The 21,440-nt window shown below is 34.7% G+C and overlaps 1 non-coding gene across 1 annotated transcript; it reads right to left on the bottom strand.

The window, feature by feature from the left end:
• Nucleotides 1–1,061: 1,061 nt before the first annotated feature.
• Trnav-cac (transfer RNA valine (anticodon CAC)) lies at nt 1,062–1,134 on the bottom strand. Its single transcript has one exon. It is a non-coding gene; the product is annotated as a tRNA-Val (tRNA).
• Between the last annotated feature and the right edge of the window lie 20,306 nt (nt 1,135–21,440).

Below are 21,440 nucleotides of genomic sequence, written 5' to 3'. Positions count from 1 at the left end.
CTTTGCTTTTTATGGATGGAAATCCTTTCTGGGTTTCTCCACAATGTAACATTGCATGGGTTAGGAATGCATTGTATTTGGGGAAGAGAAAATTCAGAAGGCTAGAGTCAGTACAGAAACATACTTGATACTTTAATCTCTACAATCCCTTTGGGCAGCTTGTCAGAGCCATAATTTCTGAGAGACAAAGCATAAAGGATAAAAGCATGATTGGGAGCCCACCATCCATCTCTCTTACTAAGAAAGAAGCCATGGCACAGGGGAAATAAGTAGATTACCTTGTACTGGTAAGCCATCTGTAAGAGTTATCTGAATCCCCAGCTTCTGGGCTCCTAAAGAGCTTGCATTTTATGACATAGTAGTCCTTTCTGCTCCTGGCAAGGATACCCATAGAGGAAGCTCCTGCCTAGTAAGAAACTACGTTGCTTGGATTTGGCCTTCTTGCTCTAAGAGAAAAGACTGCATAGGTCTTCGCTAGCTTGTTGACCAGGAAATCTTGCAGGAACTATCAAGTTCACAATTCTGCTTACCTACAACAAATATACTCCTTCCTTTCTCTCAACTACATGGAAAAAATATAAAAAATCCAAATTTTGAAAGACTTTTTATGATAGTCTAAGGAGACCTAGTGTTAATGGTTTGGATATGAGGTGTCCCCCAAAAGGTCATGTGTGAGAAAATTCAAGGTTTAGAGAAATGATTGGGTTATGAGAGTCTTAATCCAATCTTTGATTTACCCCCCCAATGAGATTAACAGAGTGGTGACTGAAGGTGGGTAGGGTGTGGCAGGAGGACATAAGTCATTGGGGGCATGACTTTAGGGTATATATTTTGTATCTTTCTGCTCATCATGTGAGCAGCATCCCTCTGTCCACTCTTCTGCCATAATGTCCTGTCTTATACCTAGAGCCCCAAAGAATGGGAAATTTTTCTCCTCTACAATTGTTCTGGTTGGGTCTATTAGTCATATCTATGAAAAATCTGAATAAAACACCTAACTTGACCTAAATCCAAGTAGGAAAGTAGGAGACACTGAAGTTCATTCTTTTTTTTTTTTTTTTTGGAAGTGCTGGGGATTGAACCCAGGGTCTTGTGCATGTGAGGCAAGCACTCTACCAACTGAGCTATATTCCCTGCCCCTGAGGTTTATTTTTTTGTTGCTTGTTTTGACAAAAGGATAAGAAAGGGTTCTATGTAGTTTTTTAAGCAAACCATCTATGCATTTAATAAACATTGAACACCATTCCACAAAGAGACACTGATCTTTAAAGCTATGTCTTTTGGCTAATGGCAGTGGATGAAATGGTGTTACGGAGAGGCCCAAAGGTCCAACAAGCACATGGAATCACCAGTGAGGTCTCTGTAGACTTTCCTTCTTCTGATAAACTTCAGTAAAAAGCATGCCGATGTGTTTGAAATTCCCACATTAATGAACAACTTGTAATACTGGGAGACTACAGCATGACCCAGCAGAAATGAGGCAGAAACAGAGTGAAGAGCCACATTTTTAAAAGACTGTTTCTGAAGAATAACTAAATAGCAATTTCTACCTCTTTTAACACAATTGAAAGAAAAAAAATATTCAGTTTAAACTAAAAATAAAGCAAAAAAAAAAAACTTTATATTTTTTTTGACTGAGTATAATTTTCCCATCCTGATTATCTCTACAACATTCTCTGATATGGCTGGACTTCTTGCTTCTCCCTTAGGTACAAAGTGGGATATAAACCTTCCATCTATCCAACTCCACATAAACAAATAAGTTTCTAATGCTCTTCCAACAGATGAATTGAAAGAAGGCAATCTAATCTTGATGAATAAATATCATTAAGATGGCACTCCAAACTGTAGTATTTTTCCTCTGGGTCTAACATAAAAAAGAAAACAATTAAGTATTTTATTATTTCAGAAATATTATTTAAATTTTATGATTTGTGTGTGTGTCTTAAAAGTTGTATTACTAGTTGCCCTCAAAAAATTATTTTAAAGTTCTGAACTAAATTGATGATTGTTAATTTGTACCACTTGATAATTCATCCTATGTGAATCATTCAAAGTTTTATAGATTTGGGGAAAACTAAAAAAAAGCTATATATTCCTTGGTATTACCCCAGTGTGTAAATTACATCTGGGAGTCAATTAAGCATGTTGAGCAGAGCATTAAGGCCTTCCAGCCACTAGGGTGTCATTGAGGAAATTACTGCTCCAGTATGGCATATAGCACCAGAGGGGCCAAAGAGAGTTAGAATATCTCCCCAAATGACAAAATTAACTCCCTAATAGCAATTTGTTCAGACAGTGTTGGTAATTTGCATTTTTAAGGTTGTATTGGGCCATAAGCACTTGCTTGCTCTTTCTTTTAATTTAAATAAAAGGTTAAGCTTTTAGTGTCTAGTCCAAACTTGCTTATAATGCATATGAAGAAACATTAATTCCCCCAGGTATGTCATCAAAAAAAAAAAAAAAAAGAAGTGAGAAACATCTCTTGGTTAAAAAAACTTGGTAAGCACAATGCTATGAAAAATTAAGCAGGCTATTTGAATGAACAAATTTATATTGTTTTAATAGAATACAATAAAATATAATTTTATAGAGTTGAAATGTGTTATGTAGCATTTCTTAAATATAGATGATTCTGTTATTTTTCTTTGTTTTAAATAAAATATTTTTTGTGAGAGAGTTATAGCATTAACAGAGACCAAATATGTTTGTGTCTTTCCACAATGTCAGAGTATATTGAATAACAATAAATTCACAAACTATACCACTCTCAGTGGTAGCAATTTACCAAATACTTGTGGGTCACCTATAATCAGAAGCCAAGCAATCACAAGTTTTTTTTTTTTGTTGTTGTTGTTCCATTCCAATCAATTTCTAATACCTACAACACGCAAGTCACACATCATACTTCACCCAGTGGTACACACAATGATATATATATATATTTGTATATCATTGGGCAAAGTGTGATGTGATATGTCACAAAAAGACTAAGAAAGGGTTAAGGTGGCTACAGGGTTACAGGATGCTGTGCCAAGAGCACAGGCAGAGAGCAGATATGAATGCAGATTTAGAGTAACTGTAGATAGTGAGATACGAATTTTAACACAAACTAGTTCCACAGAGGATCAAGGTAGAGGGTCCAGATGGATGGCAGTTTCTGAGTATCAGCTTGAGGTGTCAGCTTGGAGTATGCCATCATGGCACACTGGGCAGGAGATGTGATGGGTAGGAGAAACCACACTGTGCTGAGACATGAAGGAACAGAAACAGGTTCCTCACTGTAGTGATTTTCCTGGTCAGGGCTCATAATGAATGACCAGGTGACAGGATCAGGATGCAGCAGTGTCTAGTCTGGTGGGATGGGGCTTCTCCTTTTATTACTCTTAGGTGATAGGGCTGCATCTGGTGAGTTTGATAAGTCCCTGAATCCAGTGTCCCTCATATGATTTGGGATGTCCACGTGTACAAGTGCTCCTGATTTAGTTTGATTAGTTGGCACACATATGTGTGTGTCAATTTGTGCCTTATGGTTATGCCAAGCAGATGATTGTTGTTACTTGTAAGAACAAGGTGTAGAGTCATTCTACCTTGGAATTTGTACTGAAAATGGAGTAATTCATGGCAAACTACTGTTTTATGTAATGGAGTAACGCAGGGTTAGGCACAGCTTAAAAACTACTGTTTTATATATTATAAATTAACTCAAAGCAGGGTACAGCCTACTCTCCATAGTAATCATAATCTTAAAGAATACTAGGTTCTAGGAAAAAAAATGTCAAGAACAGCTAGCTTTGTTATCATAAAAATTCTGTACTTTGAATCACTTTCCATCTATAAATCACAGTTACAAAGCATTATAGCCACCTATAGCAAAGACAGTGCTCATATTTTTCAGTCCATTCATAGACAAAGAAACTAATGTGTTTAAAGCCAACCTAAACTTTTTTAATGACATGACAAAATTCATACAAGCAAGTGTAGAAAATAGAATTATAGACTCCTGATTCCATGTACGCTTATGATATACTGGTAATGTGTATGTTAAATACTTCCCTTATATAACTTTTATTATCTCATAGTTATATAAGAGAAAATATTAAAAAGCTCATTTATATATCTTAGAATTCTATTTTAAAATATAGAATTTTAAAAGTTTTAATAGATCCAATATGCTGTCTTTTAAGACTGGAGGGATAAAATAATAGACTGGATACAGGGTCTCCTGGCTTCTAGGACCTTTAGGTTCATTGGAGAGCTGATGCATGTATATATGAATGTATATCAAGAATGGAAAATAATTTAAAATTATTAAATCAAAGTGTTATAAGAAATAATAAGAAAAACTGTGCTGCATTATTCTGGAAATGATAGAGGCTCAGTTTGGTCATTAAATAGAATGAAATTAGACTAGACATTGTCATTTATCAGACTTGGGAAATGAAGCAATATTGGTAGAGGGTTAGTTTTCAAGGCACTTATACACCTAGAAGAAATATTGAAATCATATGAAACTAAGATGCCAAGTATTTATGTTTAAAATCTCCAAATTAAAGTGACACAATATACTTATAGCTGAAAATGTAATTATTTTTGAGTGAAGTGGTCAGACAAGGCTTACAGATCAATGAGTTTTTGAACCAAGTTTCAAAGAACAATTTCTTTGTGGTGATTAGAGAGTAGATGGAAAGACATAATGGATTAGTGAAATAGCATTTATTCATTCAAGAAACATTTCTGAGTCACTACCATGTCATTGATCAGTTGAGTCAAAAATACTAAGATATAGAAAATATCTTGTATATTTAGAATTTATAGAATACTAAAAAAACCAGAATCACAAATAAAGGAAAGTTCAGAAAAGGTCATGCATTTGACAAGACTATAAATAATTAAAGCAGAAAGAATTCACACAAACGTATAACCCTAACTGCTAGAAGAAAACATAGGGTCAACATTTCAACAGATTGGTGCAAGCACTGACTTCCTTAATAAGACCCCTGAAGGTCAAGAAATAAAAGCAAGAATCAATAAATGGGACAGCATCAAATTAAAAAGATTCTGCACAGGAAAGGAAACAAGAACATGGAGAGACAGTCTACAGAGTGGGAGAAAAATTCTCTGACAGTGTATTAATACCAGAATATACAAATAACTCAAAAAACTTAAAATAACAAATAATCCAATCAATAAATGGACAAAACAATGAAATAGACATTTATCAAAAGAAGAGATCAGTGGAATAAAGACAGTGGATTATTAAAAAATAAATACAAGGAAAACTAGTAGAGTAGAGGAAGGCAAACAGGTGGAGGGAGAAGGGACAGATGGGAGAAACTATCGAGGACTGAAATGGAACAAATTATATTTAATGCATGCAGGGTTACGTCAAAATGAAACCCACTATTATGCATAACTATAATGCACTAGTAAAAACATTTTTAAAGTGTATATCTATAAAATACTAGAATAGTATATTACACCAATTTCAAATTCCGTGCTAGAAAATGTAGAATAAAAGCTTAAATTAGCCACTGAAATTTTCTGAGTAGAAAACTTCTACATTTCTCAATAAATATACCTCAAGTAATTACTCTTTTCTAAACATGTAGAGAGAAGTAAAACATTTTGTTTCAAAGAGCTTATCCTACAGTACAGAACTCACAATGTACACATACAAAAACACCATAAATGTCCTGGGGGTAGAATATAGGTGAGATTACACCTGCTCTGAGGTCAAGAAAAAGTGCATGGGAAGATGGAACTTGAGAAAGCCATCAGATTTCAAGTCAAAAATGATAGCCTCTGAATCAGGATTTATTACAGAAATAAAAGTATTAAGAATGGAAAATCTAGAGTTGATTCATGGAAGAGAATAGGAGACAAGACAAAGGAAAATGGGTCATTGTAAAAAGTGTAACTTCATATTTCACTGAAGAGCAATGGAGAGCTACACCAGCTTCATGAAGTTTTCTGATTTGAGAAGAAGTATTATAAGTGGGTTTAAGATGAGAGTAATGGACAAGTGCTTGTGTCAACTCCTTAGAACAAATATGTTGAACCCTAATTTCCAGTGTGATGGTATTAGGAGGTGGGTATTTGGGAGATAATTATGGTCATGAGTGTGGCGCCCCATGAATGGGATGGGTGCCCATGAAAGAAGAGGCCAGAAAGCTAGTTAACTCTTTTCTCCATGTGAGGGTACAAGGAGGAATTGGCAGTGCAGAACCCAGAAGAGAGTCCTTCTCAAAAGTCAACTATGCTGGAATGCTGATCTCAGATTTCCAGCATCCAGAACCTTAAGAAGTAAATTTCTATTCTTTATATTATTCTATTACATACCAAACCAAATCTACTAAATTTTAATTTCCTAAAAGAGTTGTTTTAAATAATAAGTGATTTGGATACATGTAAAGAATTTGAAGTGATACTTAGCATATCATATATGCTACATGGTATTTTTATTTTTTTAACTAATTTTCTATATTTGTTTCTCTCTTATTTTTCTTCATACAAATATTAGTTTTATCTCTACAAAATTTAAATTCACTTATGTGTAGGAAAATTCCACTTTTTATACATGTATGGTATCCATACAAACTTACATCTTGTTTATGGTTATTTATCTTTTAGCATATCTGCATTGGTGCCTTGGGCAAGAAGGATTTCTCCTTGAGCTTGTGAAGTAGGTCTCAGTTTTTATTTTCTGAAAATGTCTTTGGTATTGCTATCTTATACTTTACATTTATGTCTGTAAATGTTCTAGGTAACTAGACTTATTTTCTTCCGAATATTTGTGTGATTATCATCATTACATATTGTACTTTTTCTATTTGATCTATCCTTATGCTAATAATGTATTGATTTCATTACAGTAGATTATAGTTACTTCAAATATCAATTAATGAAAATCCTTTTTATTTTTTATTTGTTAAATTTAAGTATTTATTCTTTTATATAAAATTTAAATAATTTGTCCAATTTTAGAAAAAAACATTTTATAATTGGAATTAACATTAAATCATTGATTAATTTTGGGAAAAGTAACACTATAAAATTAAATCTTCAACTGTCAGAGCATATGTGTCTTTTTACTTGTGACAGAACATGTTTATTAACTTCGATGTTATTTTATTCATATGTCATTAACAATTGTGAGTAATATGGAGCATGGGTTTTTGCTTGGTTTTCCATTTCCATGTACCTATTGCTAATATGGGTAAACTGCATTGATATTTTTGTGTCATATATTGTGTTGACTACCTCAGTTGAGTGACTTCTCTACAGGATTTAGCTATACTCACATGTGACTCTAGCTATCTAGGAGCTCTGCTTCAGGGAGGTGGCTTATCAGACTCCCTTGTTAATTAGATAAGTTTTTTTTTGTTTGTCATTTTGTCTGTTTGTTTTTAACTGGATGTATCCTGGAGATACACACATATTATCATCAAAACAAAACTCATCTTTTTTTATAATGCTATTCTATTTATTAATTTCTTCTCCTTCCAAATTCACTGCTGATGCCAAGATAATTTTACTAAGGAAGAAGCTGATACTTTCTGCATCCTGATTTTTGTGACATGCTTTTTGTTAGTTAGAAAATCATCTGTAGTTGGTAAAGTAACTAATTTTATCATATCTAGTCAATTTGCTTCCATTATCTTCTATTTTTCTAAGAGATTTTACATCCCTTTACATGTTCAAATTTGTTTCCAGAGCCTCCATATGGTTACTCACTTCTATTTCAGGAATTTCACTTCCTTCCCCACTCCGAATTTATTTATTCTTGCTCATTCCCTACTTTAGTTTCTTTTTTGTAGTGTTGGGGGACAGCATTTAGAGGATTAGGCACACCGCTGAGTCACATGACTTGAGAGTTGCCAACATCCAGTTATAACACTTTTTATTGATTAGATGTTACTGTGAAAAAACACACCCAAACTTAGAAACCTAAGGCAACAGCCATTAATATATTGTGATTCTCTGATTTGGCAATTTTAGTTGGGTTCAAATGGGCTCACATATGTAACAGTAGTCACCTATGTCTCTGCTTGGAGGATAGACCTGGGTATTAGCTAGGGTAACAGGATTGACTGGGCCATATATTTTTCATCCTCCAGCATACTAGCTTGGGCTATTCCCATGGTGGCTCAAGGTACAAGGGAAAGCCCTAAAGCACATGGTTTTTCAAGCATCCCTTTGTGTCAAACTTGCTAAAGTTCCACTGGCCAAAATAAGTCATTAAATGTAGGTCAGATGGTACGAGAACTACCAATCAGCAAAAATAGAAGTGGGAAAAGTTTGTGGCTACTGTTCAAACTAACTACATGGTATGCCTTTTACTCTATTTATTTTGGGGGGGCGGGGGGCAGGTGTGCCAGGGATTGAACTCAGAGGCATTTGATCACTGAGCCACATCCCCAGCCCTATTTTGTATTTTATTTAGAGACAGGGTCTCACTGAGTTGTTAAGCACCTCACCATTGCTGAGGCTGGCTCTGAACTCACGATCCTCCTGCCTCAACCTCCCAAGCCACTGGGATTACAAGCGTGCACCATGGTATGGCTTTCAGAAGACAGAGGGTAAGTTGGAGGGCCTGTGAATTTTCACCCTGGATCAAGAACACTTAGAACATACAGCAAGATCCTTCAGTGTGAGGATGAAGAATATGTACTCCAGTGAACTACATTTTGAAAGGTAGGGGAGGGGGAAATGTCTCAATACAGCAAGAAAGAAGTACTAGGGGAAGAAACAACTTCCTTCATTTATGGTGACGTAGCATAAGGAGGAGTTCTCTAACCCCTAGGAAAATTAGAAAAGTAGAAACTACATTCTATTTTTAATTAACTTAGTCCTTGCCTGAGTTGTTTAAAAGGGCAGGAAAATAGGGAGTGTGGAAAGCATCCTCATTTTTTAATTAATTCACCTTTACTCTGTTATTTAAAAGGGCAACTGCTTTTTTTGGCCATCTCAGCCTACGTGTGAAGGGCCTTGCACTGTGGCTGTGTTGAAAACTTGACACGAAAAGTCAGAAGTAAGGCCACAGCAAGGTTAGTGTGTCCTGTGGGATGGCATATAATAGGCTCTTTTAGGAATTGAGATAATGCCTTGGAGATATGACCAGACTTAGGGCTCATATATTAAACTTTTCCTCAAGTGTATTTCTCTAAATGTGAGTTCACTTCTTTTACAACTGAAGAACAACTTTAAGAACAGCTTGATGTTCATAGCCTGGAAATTAGTTATTTGGGCCTATCTGAAAAACAGAAACCAGAAGGATTTTTAAATCATTGACTCCTTTAAGAGTACTATTTTAAACAAACATTGTGCTATGGTATAAAGGAAAACTTGTGTAAACTTTAAGAAATTTTAATGTATTTGTATGAATACAGTTGGACCTCTTTGTTCATAGGTTCCTCAACTTTGGATTATAAAACCATGTATTCCACTAACTCTGGAGGCAAAATATTTGGGAAAAAATTGCACCCATACTGAACATACACAAACCTTCTTTCTTGTCACTACTCCACACATAATAAAATATAATAAGTATCTGCACAGCATTTACATTGTATTAAGTATTATAAGGAACCTAGAGATCATTTAAAGCAAATGAGAGGATGGACTAGGTTGTATGGAAATACTACACATTTTATATAAGAAACTTAAGCATCTGCTGATTTTTGTATCCACAGAGAGTCTTCGAGCCAAACTCCCATGAATAGCAAGGAGAGACAGTATTTTAGTATTTATAGAACTTCCACTCTCACTCTGATCAGATGCTTCTGATGGAATGTTACCAAGCACAGTACTTTACTCTAGTGTCTCCAGAGATGGGACCCAAGTGGCAGCCAACATATTACCCAATATCTTTTTTTATGGGAAATGGTTCAAGGAGAGACACATTCTGGAGAAAGAAAGTAGTCATTCCTACCTTTGCAGATTGTATGGAGCCCCTAGATTTTAAGATCATGACCTTCTGTGATCTCGCAGAAGTCTATGAGTAACAATAAACATATTTGGACAGAAATAGAGTGTGTGGGAGACACAGAGAAAGCACATAAATATTTTTTAAATATATATATTTTTAGTTGTAGGTGGGCATGATATCTTTATTTCATTTTTTTAAATGTGGTGCTGAGGTTTGAACCCAGTGCCTCACGTGTGCTAGGTGAGCACTCTACCACTGAGCCATAACCTCAGCCCTGAAAGCACTTATATTTTTGAGTCCTTGGATCCAGAGCTTCCTACATCTAAAGTAGTCTTTTCTGTTGTCTGGTTTCCAGTTAGAAAAGACAGTAAATTCCCCCGACTTGCTTAACTAGTTCAAGTTTCATTTCTTTCACAGGCAAATGAATAACCTTAAGTTACATAATGGATATACCAGCATGATTTTTCCTTTCTGGAAAAAAAAATCATCATTAAATCTATTTCTATTACATGGTGCTATACCTTCTAAATTGGGAAAAAGCTTCTACACTTTACATTTGATGCAGGTCCCTCTTGCCTGCTAAAATCTGCAGCAGACAAGGAATTTCTATCCCATACTTTGTGTCCAAGATGCTTGTTTACTGTTAATGTATTTGCTCTTGTGTAAGACTGAGAAAAAAATGGAATACTATCACGGCATGATTTCATAGCTTTCTGGTAATTGGCTTTATTTTGTTGGAATTTGTCTCTGGGAGATATTTTTCCCCTTCAGATATATTTAAAAATTAAAAGATGTTGTACACTTGCCAAAATCCAACATTACAACTACTAAAGTTGCAAAGAGGCAGGTGGAGAATTTCCTCAAATACTTGAACCAGCTCATTTCATTTGGCAGATTGTTGAATTTTGTTTGTTTACTAAATAGATGCCATATTTGGGGGGGAATGTTATCCTTCCCAATTTTGAAGTTTTGTTGCATGGTATTATTAATTGTATCATTAGTATCTTATTTTGTGGTCTTGAAGATAAATGGCTACATATTATATTTCTTTAATTGTTGTACAAATACTATGATTGTTTTATATATTATATACTTATGGTATATTTTATTCCATTTAAAAATTGGGAATATTTTCACTAAAACTAAAATGATTGCAACTCTTTGCATTTTCTGTTACTATTCTGTTTGAATAATTCTGGCATTGTAATAGGTAGGTCACTGGAAGCACATTCTTGAAGAGTATATATCTTGTCTCTGGCCCTTTCTGCTTTCTTTTTGCTTCACTGCCATCACAAGTTGAGAAAATTTGCCACATTCTAGTGCTATGATTTTCTTTGTCACCTCTGGCCCTAAGCAATGGAGCTGGCCAACATACACTGTAACTGTGAACCACAATAAATATTTCATCCTTTATGTTATTTTTCTCAGGCATTTTGTTACAGCAATAAAAAAACTAACACAGAGGGTATACCTTCAAAGGAGATTGTGGAACCCTGGTCTTTTCCTCTTCCTGTCTTGCTCTTTTCTTTCTGTCTCATGAGGTGAGCAGTTTTGCCCAGAGACCCAAAGCAACAGATTCTAGAACATTTAAATCTTTTTATTAGGAAAGCAAAAGCTCTCCCAGGACTTACATTCTCCAACAGAGTTGTACTTATGTTTACTTATGTTTCATTGGCCAAATGAGGTCATATTGACAGACCTAGCTATAAATAAGCCTGAAAAAGTGGAGAACTGAGTGTCATGATTTCCACAACCCAACCAGAAATTATAAAAATTGATGCCTAATGTAGAAATATGTTTTGAATTGTGAAATACACTACAGTTGGTCCTATATACCCATAAGTACCACATCCATGGATTCACCCAACCACAGACAGATACAAATATTTTTTTTTTAAATTCAGAATGTTCCAAAAAGTAAAACTTAAATTATCGTTCACCAAGTACTTTACTGAATCCACTCAAATGAAATGGTGTATAGGTGTTGCATTAGGTGTTATAAGTAACCTGCAGACGACTTAAAGCATATGGGAGGATATGTGTAGGTCACATACAAATGCTACATAAGGCTTGAGTAGCATAGATTTGGATATTCACAAAGGATGCTAGAATGAGTCCCTTGTCGATATCAAGAGAAAACTATGTCTTTCATGTAACATTAAGTATATATACACATACTATGTACATCTGCTCAAAGAAAGATAACTTAAGATAACTACTTTAAATAAATTGACATTTGCATAATAACCAAGTTACATTTTCTTTCCAGTATTTAAGTCAGAATATCTCTGTGAAACAAATGTGATATTTGACCCAGCTAGGCATAGTGGTAAATATTTTTCTGTTTTCATCACAACTATTCAGTTCTATTGCAGTATGACAGCAGCCAAAGATGTGAAGGCATGAGGCACTAGTTAAAAAAATTATGGACTAATTTTCACATGTCACTAAATATTATTCTTGGATTTTTTTTCACCATTTAAAAATGGGAAAATTATTAGCTCTCAAGTCTTACAACAATGTGCTCTAGGACAAAGTTTGCTGACCCTTGTCTTAAATTACTCATTTAGTAATGAGTCTTCTAAACACAAATATATATGTTTAAATAGTTTAAAATGACACTTTCTCCTCTTTTCTTGTGTGTGTGTGTGTTTGTGTGTGTGTGTGTGTGTAGAAAAACGGGGAAGTGTCACTTTCAACTATTTATTCTAAAATTATAAGTTTGACATGAGTCACTGAGGACTGTGGTGATGGCCCTCAAGACATCCAGAATCTACTCTTGTGGTGAAAGGATTATTTTACACTGAAGAATTTGAGAATCAACTGATGCAAGAAAAGCTTTCATTCTGAACTCTCCTCATCTACCTAATAACAGAGCCTCCCAACAGAATTGACGTGTTATTGATCCCCTCCCCAGGAATTTCACAACCAGGTTAGATTGACTCTTGTCACCAGAGTTTTGAGGGGCAAGAGAATTCAGGGTAATAAATCACCTGTACAACATTGTCACCTAACTACCATGTCCCCATCTGTTCTTTTAAGGGAACTTTCCTGAAGGCCATTTGTATTACCATAAGTGCCCTCTCTCCCCCTTCTCTTTCCCTATTAAGATGGAACATAAGTCTCAATTCTAACTGCTTTTAACTGCTTTCTATAATCTCTTGTGTACATAACAAGTACACTGTGTCTTTTTTCTTTGCTAATTTGTCATTTGTCAATTTAAAAATTCACATGCCCCCAAATACTGAACCTTGAAGGGGAAAGGAAATTTTTTCCTCCCTAACAGTCTACAGCAACAGTGACTGGCTCCACTCATCAGAGATGGCAACTGAGAGGACAGCTAAGAAGCTGTGGTTATTTAGGAATTTATAAAGTTTTTCATACAAATCTCTCATCTTAAGACACTGGTTAATTCCTATGTCGTCCAGAACATAATGTGACAGACAAAATTTCTAAGTCTGTGGCAGTCACATACCCTCTGTTTTCTGGTAGGATGGCATTTCATATTAATAATCATTCTAATAACCTTCTAATAATTTGGTCTCTAAAATCTTGTTCCTCCAACACGACTCTCTAGACGGTACAGGGAACCTTCAAAAAGCAAGTTGCTCTCAGGTTGTTATCCAGAAAGGAATTGCTGCCCTGCACATAGAAGGCAAGAAAATTGAAGCTGCCTAATGAATTAACTTGCCCTTTGTAAATTGTCCTTTCCAAAATTAGTTTTTTTTCTTTACCATTGCCCAACATTCTAAACTCTAAAGTAAAGCTACACCTAAATGTTTAAGATATTAACTGCTAGACTTAGCTATTCCAGAAAAAAGGCACAAAAGTAAAATCTATCATAAGACTTCCTATCCAGTAACAATTTCTTTAGATTTTTAGAACCCAAAACTTTGATGACCTTCAGATAACATCAGAATGTGTGTCAAAGAAGTGGACCACTGAAGGATTAACAATACCTCTTACACCTACCTATTGGCTAAAAACACACTTTCTTAAATTCCCTATATAAGCTCTTTGCTCGTGGTTGTTAATTAACATGGTCTTTAGGACGATTGACCAGCTATTTTCCAATCACCTCAATCAAACTCATTATAACACAGTTCTTTCTCTACCACCACCTTGTCACTCAATTAATTGACCTTCATATATGGCAAGTCAAAGGAGTCTTTGCCTAGTGACCAGACAGCACCAGATTTCTGCAAAAAGAAAAGGCTTTATTGTGTGGTCAGCTAATAAAAAGGCCAGAAACTATAAAGCCTAATATGCTACCACTCTGTTGGCTGATAGCAGGTGGGGGGAATTTATAGTAAGGGAGAAGAGAGTCCTTGCTTGCCTAGTGGATGAAAGGTAGCACATATGTTTTGGGGGGAGCTATGTTCTGCATGGGAAAATTTGAGCTCATGACAACATTGACCCAATAACCTAGCTTCCTTCTGTTCATATCCATTCTTGAAAATCCAGTTCCAAACCATAAGAATTATTAGTGAAAGGTCTGGAATTATTTTTCCTGGAAGACAACTTATGAACTTTTCTATTTAAAGAATTTATGTCCAGGTGTGTTCAGGCCTTAGTTGACTTCAATATTGATTCCCTAAATGAATTCCCATTGTTTGAAGGAAAAAAAATAAAACTGAAGTATGAAAGCATCTTTGAATAGGCCCAATCTCAGTAATGTCCTAACAAATCAAATGCAATATGTAATGTAGTGTTTTTGTATTCATAAAGGTATATCTTCAGGGTAAATTTCTAGAAATTAGATTACTGGGTCAAAGAATAAACATACCTGTAGTTTTATGATACATTACCCAATTGTATTCCACATATTTCTTCAACTTCCAACAACTTGCCTATTTTTATACCATTTCAAAGTAAGAATATTTTATCAATTTTTAAATTTTGGCAATTGAACAAGTGAGAAATGTTTTTGTGTTTTATTTCACATTCTGTTATATAAGTAAAGTTGAAAAATATTTGCCTTTTGGAGTGAACAGTTTTTTCATGTGTTTTGCCATTTTTTATGATTTTAGTCTTTTTAAATTAGTTTTTAAGAACTCTATTTTAGGTATCTGCCTTTTTATAAGAGGGACATAGAAGCTGCCTTTGCTAAAAACACTGACTTTTCACTTGGGCCTACAGTTGTCCAGTTGTCACTGAAGGGAGACTAAAGAGGTTCTGGAAATGGGGACAGACCTTAACTCCGGATGAGAGAGTTCTTGACAACAAGTATCTTTCCTGACTTCCACCATTACTTTTTCCTTTTGGTTTCTGGGACAAAGAGCAAGACCTGAGATCAGGTTCCTGCTGGCTTAAGATTCTAATAATGTTTTTTTTATATGTTCCAAATATTTTGTCCTACTTTATATCATTTTTCTTTTGACTCTTTTTGTTCTTTCTCTGAAAATGATTTTTATTCAATATGTTCAGTATATCAGTCCTGTTCTAATTTGTAATCAAAAATACTTCTCTACTCTCAGATTATGAAGTTTTTATTCTTATTTTCTTCTAGTATTTATTGGATTTAGTTTTGTCCTATAGATCTCTAGTTCATTTGGATCAGGTTCTATTCACTCAGTGAGTTAAATAACTAATTTATTGTTTCCACATATTTAGTATGAACTACCTAGACTTGTGTGAACTAGCTAATCTAACTACACATCCTCTGTAGGATGTAGGGAAGGAGTAAGGATGCTAATATTTTATCTGGGTCTTTTTTTCTCCTTTTCATGGAGAAATCCAAAGTTAATATAAGAACAGTGCCACTGGAATGTTTGTGACCATCTGGATTTTCAGTAATCTTACACAGGCCATATAAAGTTTAAAACTACACATGATCAATGGGCAATGCAGAGGGAGTGATCCTGGAAGGAAAAATAGCAGAAAAATATGTAGAATCCTCTCAACTCAAATTTTTTCTAATTTCTTATGAACATATGGATTCCTTTGTTGTTTATTTGCCATTGATCTCTCACGGAAGACCAATAGTAATGGTGAGTACCAAAGTCACCAAGATGAGTGAGATTTGGTCCCTGCCATAAAGAAGCTCATCCGAAGAGAGACTGCACTTGGAATTTGAATATTAAAAGATATGAGTAATTACAGACATATCCCCAGTTTTATAAAGTTGCAGAGAAAGGAGTGTTCAGTAAGATGAGCAATACCAAGTAGCAATTGATTGTCAAGGAAGTTGCCACAGTGAGATGTTAAGTCTGCACTGCAACAAGCTTGCCTGAAACATCACTCCATTTGGTTTCCTCAAACCCCATCCCTCCATTCTCCTAGCTCCTGTTGCAGACCCTTAAAGGAGCATCCTTTTTTGACTCCTTGCATTCAATTGTTTTTGAACCATTGCTTAAGCACTGAAATTCTACTTATTTAGTGTTTCTTTAATTCAATTTTTAAACTCCTTTAATACAGGATAGTATTCTCAAAATCCCCAAACTAAATTATTTCTCTGTGTCGTGCAATAAATACTTATAAATGCACTGATGGAATGTTCCCAAGTCATTCCATGGAAGAATCAGGTTCTATATTTGGTAATCTTCACACTTTTATTTATTTATGAAATAATAAATTGCATTGCTTTGGAAATATTCCCTAATCAATATTCATGTTCTGCTTTTGATACATAATTATTCATTATACATAAATTATTTCTCTCTTCCTTCAGTTTTAATCATTTAAGTTTATAATATATACATAATACCACCCTAATTTTTGAATTTGTTTCATATGGCAAAGCAGTAGTAAATTGCATAAACTTTGTAAAATCACAACAGAATTTCTACATAGAATAGACTTTCTTAAAAAAAATTATTGTTTAGTTATAGATGGATACAATATTTTATTTTTATGTGGTGCTGAGGATTAAACCCAGTGCCTCACGTGTGGTAAGTGAGCGCCCTGGCTCTGAGCCACATCCCCAGCCCTAGGCCTTTATATTTTAAAGCCCTTTATTTAGAACACCTCACAGGCTAGTAGAAATTATGAATAAATCAAAAGAGGATATAGCTACAATAATATTCAGGAACTGAGCAATGAGAAAGAGTCGATCTAGGTTCTACTGCTTGATTTTACTTGAGTCTGAGAAGGTTGTATAAATCTGGATTTGTTTACTTATCTGTAAAACAGGATGGATAGGAAGAACAAATAATGAGTAGCAAACTGCCTGGGTGTGTGCATGTTAGGGCTAAGTCAATACTGTTGATGACATTGCTCATAAGCTACAATTTCAATATGGTATGGCAATTGTCCTGAAAGAAAATACAGGATTAGGGTGCCAATGTAGCTCTGTTATAGCAGTTGTATAGTATGGGCTAGGCCCTGGGTGCAGTCCCCTGCTCTACAAAGAAGAAGGAGGAGGAGGAGGAAGTGGGGAAGAGGGAAGAAGGGAAAAGATGAAATTAAAGAGGTTTTATACCTAATAGCACATACAGTGCTTGTTTCATTACAAAATAAGAGCTTCAAATAGCTTCACAATTATAGGAAGATTATTTTCATTCTGCAAAAGAAAAAATGTTACTAAATTGTTAAATTTCACAGAAGAAATCACATTCACAGGAGCAAACCAAACTGTTCTGAAATGTTTTGCCCACTTTATCAGTTTCTCCTCTGATAAAAGTGAAGTGTATGTGTGTGTGTGTGTGTGTGTGTGTGTGTTTTAAGATGAAAGTCAGTCGAATTTCAGCAAACACTGTTATTGATTGATGCATCACTACTTCTTAAGGAACAAAACTGCAGTTTTAAATGCCAATTAGAAATATATGGGAGATTACAAAAGTAGATTAAAGGAAATACTTGGCCATGATACTTTTTTACTCTGAGGTCAAATTATCAAATCATTCAAGAACCTGTACCTGAAGCTTCTACCCTTCTTTGAGAGCCCATTTGATACCATCATCCTGAAAAAATAAAAGCCATCTCACCAGATCAGCTTTAATAATTTTAATGAATTTATACTTCTGATATCTTTATGGATTGGATCATTTTATTTATAAAGAGAAAATACAGGAAATCAATTTCAATTTTTCATAAAACCATTTTATAGTTTGGAATAAATCACAATGTTTTGGTTATCTACTTAAAGAAATAATTAGAAATGAGATGTGAATTCACAACCACAGACCAAGAGGTTCTGGTTCCTATTATTCTTTCTAGGGTTAAAATAAAATTTTTTTAAAGATTTGCTTTAGTACATTTTCCCTAAGGAAATTACCCTTTAAGTTCTTAAAGACCAAGGTTTTATTTCCATACTTTTACATTGTAAAAAAAGAAATTGTTTTTATTAATTTACTTAAGAGTTTGGCCCATCAAATTCACAAGATCATTAGAGGTTCCTGACATTTATGTTACCCTTACTGAGTAAACAAAGTGTTCCTCATTCTAGAAGTCATTCAATACATGACCAGGGTAACTCTACATCATGTACAACCACAAGAATACGATCCTAATTAGAATAAGGTATACTCCATCTATGCATAATATGTACACTCTTTCAGTCATGTATATCTAAAAGAAATAAAAATAAGTCATTCAAATTTTTTATATAGCAAAGCATTATTATCTATTAAGATGAAGGTAACAATTTTTCTTATACTTTCTTAGAAAACACAATATAATTTGCAATGCCGAAATATTCTCCTTTTTAAAAAACCATTTTAACCACTATTACCAAATCTTTGAATTTGTAAATGTGTGTGTGGGGGGGAGTAAACACTTAACTCACACTAAAGGTAATTTTTAATACAATTAAGTCTATTTTCAGGAACAGACCATGTTATTCCAAACCAGCATCTGAATTATTATTAAGTGGTAGTGATAATTCCCATTCTTAAGTCTTCAACAAATAATTCCCAAATTCCAAAATCATATTTATTAGCAGTAATTGGTTATAATCAAGGTTTTCATCTTCATTGAATGAGTATAAGAGTACAGTTCTTCTCCAGAGGTAGCTCATCTTCAAATTAATATTGATTAAATATTTGCTCAGCATTCTGTAGAAGAGGGGGGGAGGCCTCATGGATAGGACTAGAGGCTGAGGAAGAGGAAAAACACAACTGCATACATCTCCTGTAGAATTTAGCTACTCTGACTTTGTACCCCAAACTTGAATACACTGATTAGCAAACCAAAAAGAGTCAACCAGGCTTGCTCCTTTGAAAGCAATTTAGCAATATTTATTTTGTGTTTGAGTGTTGTCCCAGATACTGGTTCCGACTCCCTAATCAAATAGCTCATCAAAATCTTCCTTCCTATTACAAATGTATAGGATCCTAACCAAAGTCTCAAGTGTCCCAGGATATTGTATTTCACCAACAGTGCTGTAGTGACACTTACAGAATAGTGCCAGGGAAAACCAGTAAGCCCACCCCTAAATCCACTGTACCTGAAGGCTACTGAAGACTCCCTTGAAATTGCTCTAAGTTGGCCACCATGGCGCCATAATCTCCCTGTCTGACAATCCTGTTGTATCCTCCACTAACTTCTGTTCTCCATTTCTAAATGTACTAGATTTACTCACATCCACTACTAAACACAGTTTTAGGCAGAATCCAAGGAGAAAGTTCCTAAAGGCTGTCCAGTAGTTCTAACCTCTGCTTCCCTTTTCCTTCTGTGAAGCTCATCTACTCTTATTTCTTTGGAGTTTATCAATCTTTCCTTTGAGTTCTTCAACTACAGACCTAATATCCACTTCTCTGCTGGATTTTGCCCTTTTATATCTCAGGAATGCATTAAGTTGAACATAAGTAAGAAAATTCATAAGCTTCCTTCTAAAACCAGCTCCTTGTCTTATATTCTGTTTCTATAAATACCACCACCTTCTTAACAGACCAAGGTTGAGGTCATCTCACAGCCTCTCATTCTCTTATCCTTTACATCCTCTTCATATACAAGTCCTGATTTTATTTTTTAAACTTCACTACATCTGTAAAATCTCTTTCTTCCTTTCATTTACTATACTACTCCTTTAGACTTCATTATTTCTTGGTCATTTTTGTTCGAATGACCTCATTTTATTGTCTTCCCTCTAAACTACTGTTCAATCTTCTTAAAGTATACCTCTCTCACTGATTCCCTTTGTGTACATGATAAAGTATAAATCCCTGGTATTTAAATCTAATACATCCTTAGTGTTATTCTAGTGTCATCTGCTTCTAGTCTCCATATAACCTAGGTTCATCTTTGTGAGATGTTGCTGGCATGCATATCCTCTCACCCAAATAGTCTTTTCCTAATGCAAAAACCCTATGGCCTTTCTTCACATTTGCAGACATCTTTGATCACATGACCTTGAGACATTTTTTTTTAATCATAGTGGCCCCAGCACAAACACTCTGTTATTTTATAGAACAGGACTGTGTTTGCTTCCTTCAGAGCACTTTACATTCTGAAATTTTTATGAGTGTTCATTTATTTATTCTGTAAGCCTATAGCATCCAGGGGCAGGAAATGGTTGGTTTTCTGTTGGTGTTTCTTTGCTTACCTTTATCTTCCCAGTATGGAGAAAGTTTGAAAAAGATGAAAATATGTATTTCATTTCCATTATATGTCAAGTTAGGTGGAGAGAGACATTTTGGCTCCATTGTTTGTAATTCCTAAACTGTTTTTAATATGGTAGAATATGATACTCCTACCTATATTGATAAATTTTCATCCAGAAGTTATTTCCTAGAAATAAACTCCATTAAGGTGATAAAATTTCCTGTTAATGATCATAAAATTGTCACACTGTTGTTCATTTTTAGTAACTCACTAGAATCATTCTTCTCAGTTTCATTTTTTTCCATCGAAGAGTTTCAGCTAAGATTTAGTACTTATTCAATTTATTCATACCAAATTTTAGTTTCTGCTATTATACATTTTCTTTAGTGACCATTTTTAAATGCTGCATGTAAATCTTCCAGGTCACATTTTGGCAATTTAACTGTTGTCTAAGGTGTTTTTACCTTGTCTCCTATCTTTTATCATGAAGAATATTTAAAACTTGTGGTTTTATTTAATTTTCATATGGAAAAATAAAAGACCCAGAATAGCAAAAACAACACTAAGCAGGAAGTGTGAATCAGGCGGTATAGCGATACCAGACTTCAAACTATACTACAGAGCAATAGTAACAAAAACAGCATGGTACTGGTACCAAAACAGGCAGGTGGACCAATGGTACAGAATAGAGGACACAGAGACCAATCCACAAAATTACAACTTTCTTATATTTGATAAAGGCGCTAAAAGCATGCAATGGAGAAAGGATAGCATCTTCAACAAATGGTGCTGGGAAAACTGGAAATCCATATGCAACAAAATGAAGCTGAACCCCTTTCTCTCGCCATGCACAAAAGTTAATTCAAAATGGATCAAGGAGCTAGATATCAAATCAGAGACTCTGCACCTGATAGAAGAAAAAGTTGGCTCCGATCTACACATTGTGGGGTCGGGCTCCAAATTCCTTAATAGGACGCCCATAGCACAAAAGTTAATAACTAGAATCAACAAATGGGACTTACTCAAA

The sequence above is a fragment of the Marmota monax genome, unplaced genomic scaffold (assembly GCF_021218885.2).
Source record: "Marmota monax isolate L192 unplaced genomic scaffold, Marmota_monax_Labrador192_F-V1.1 WCK01_AAM20220418_F8-fsc00197, whole genome shotgun sequence".
Classification (NCBI taxonomy): Eukaryota; Metazoa; Chordata; class Mammalia; order Rodentia; family Sciuridae; genus Marmota; species Marmota monax.
Note: the sequence above shows the minus strand (reverse complement) of the source record. Positions and strands in the feature narration are given on the sequence as shown.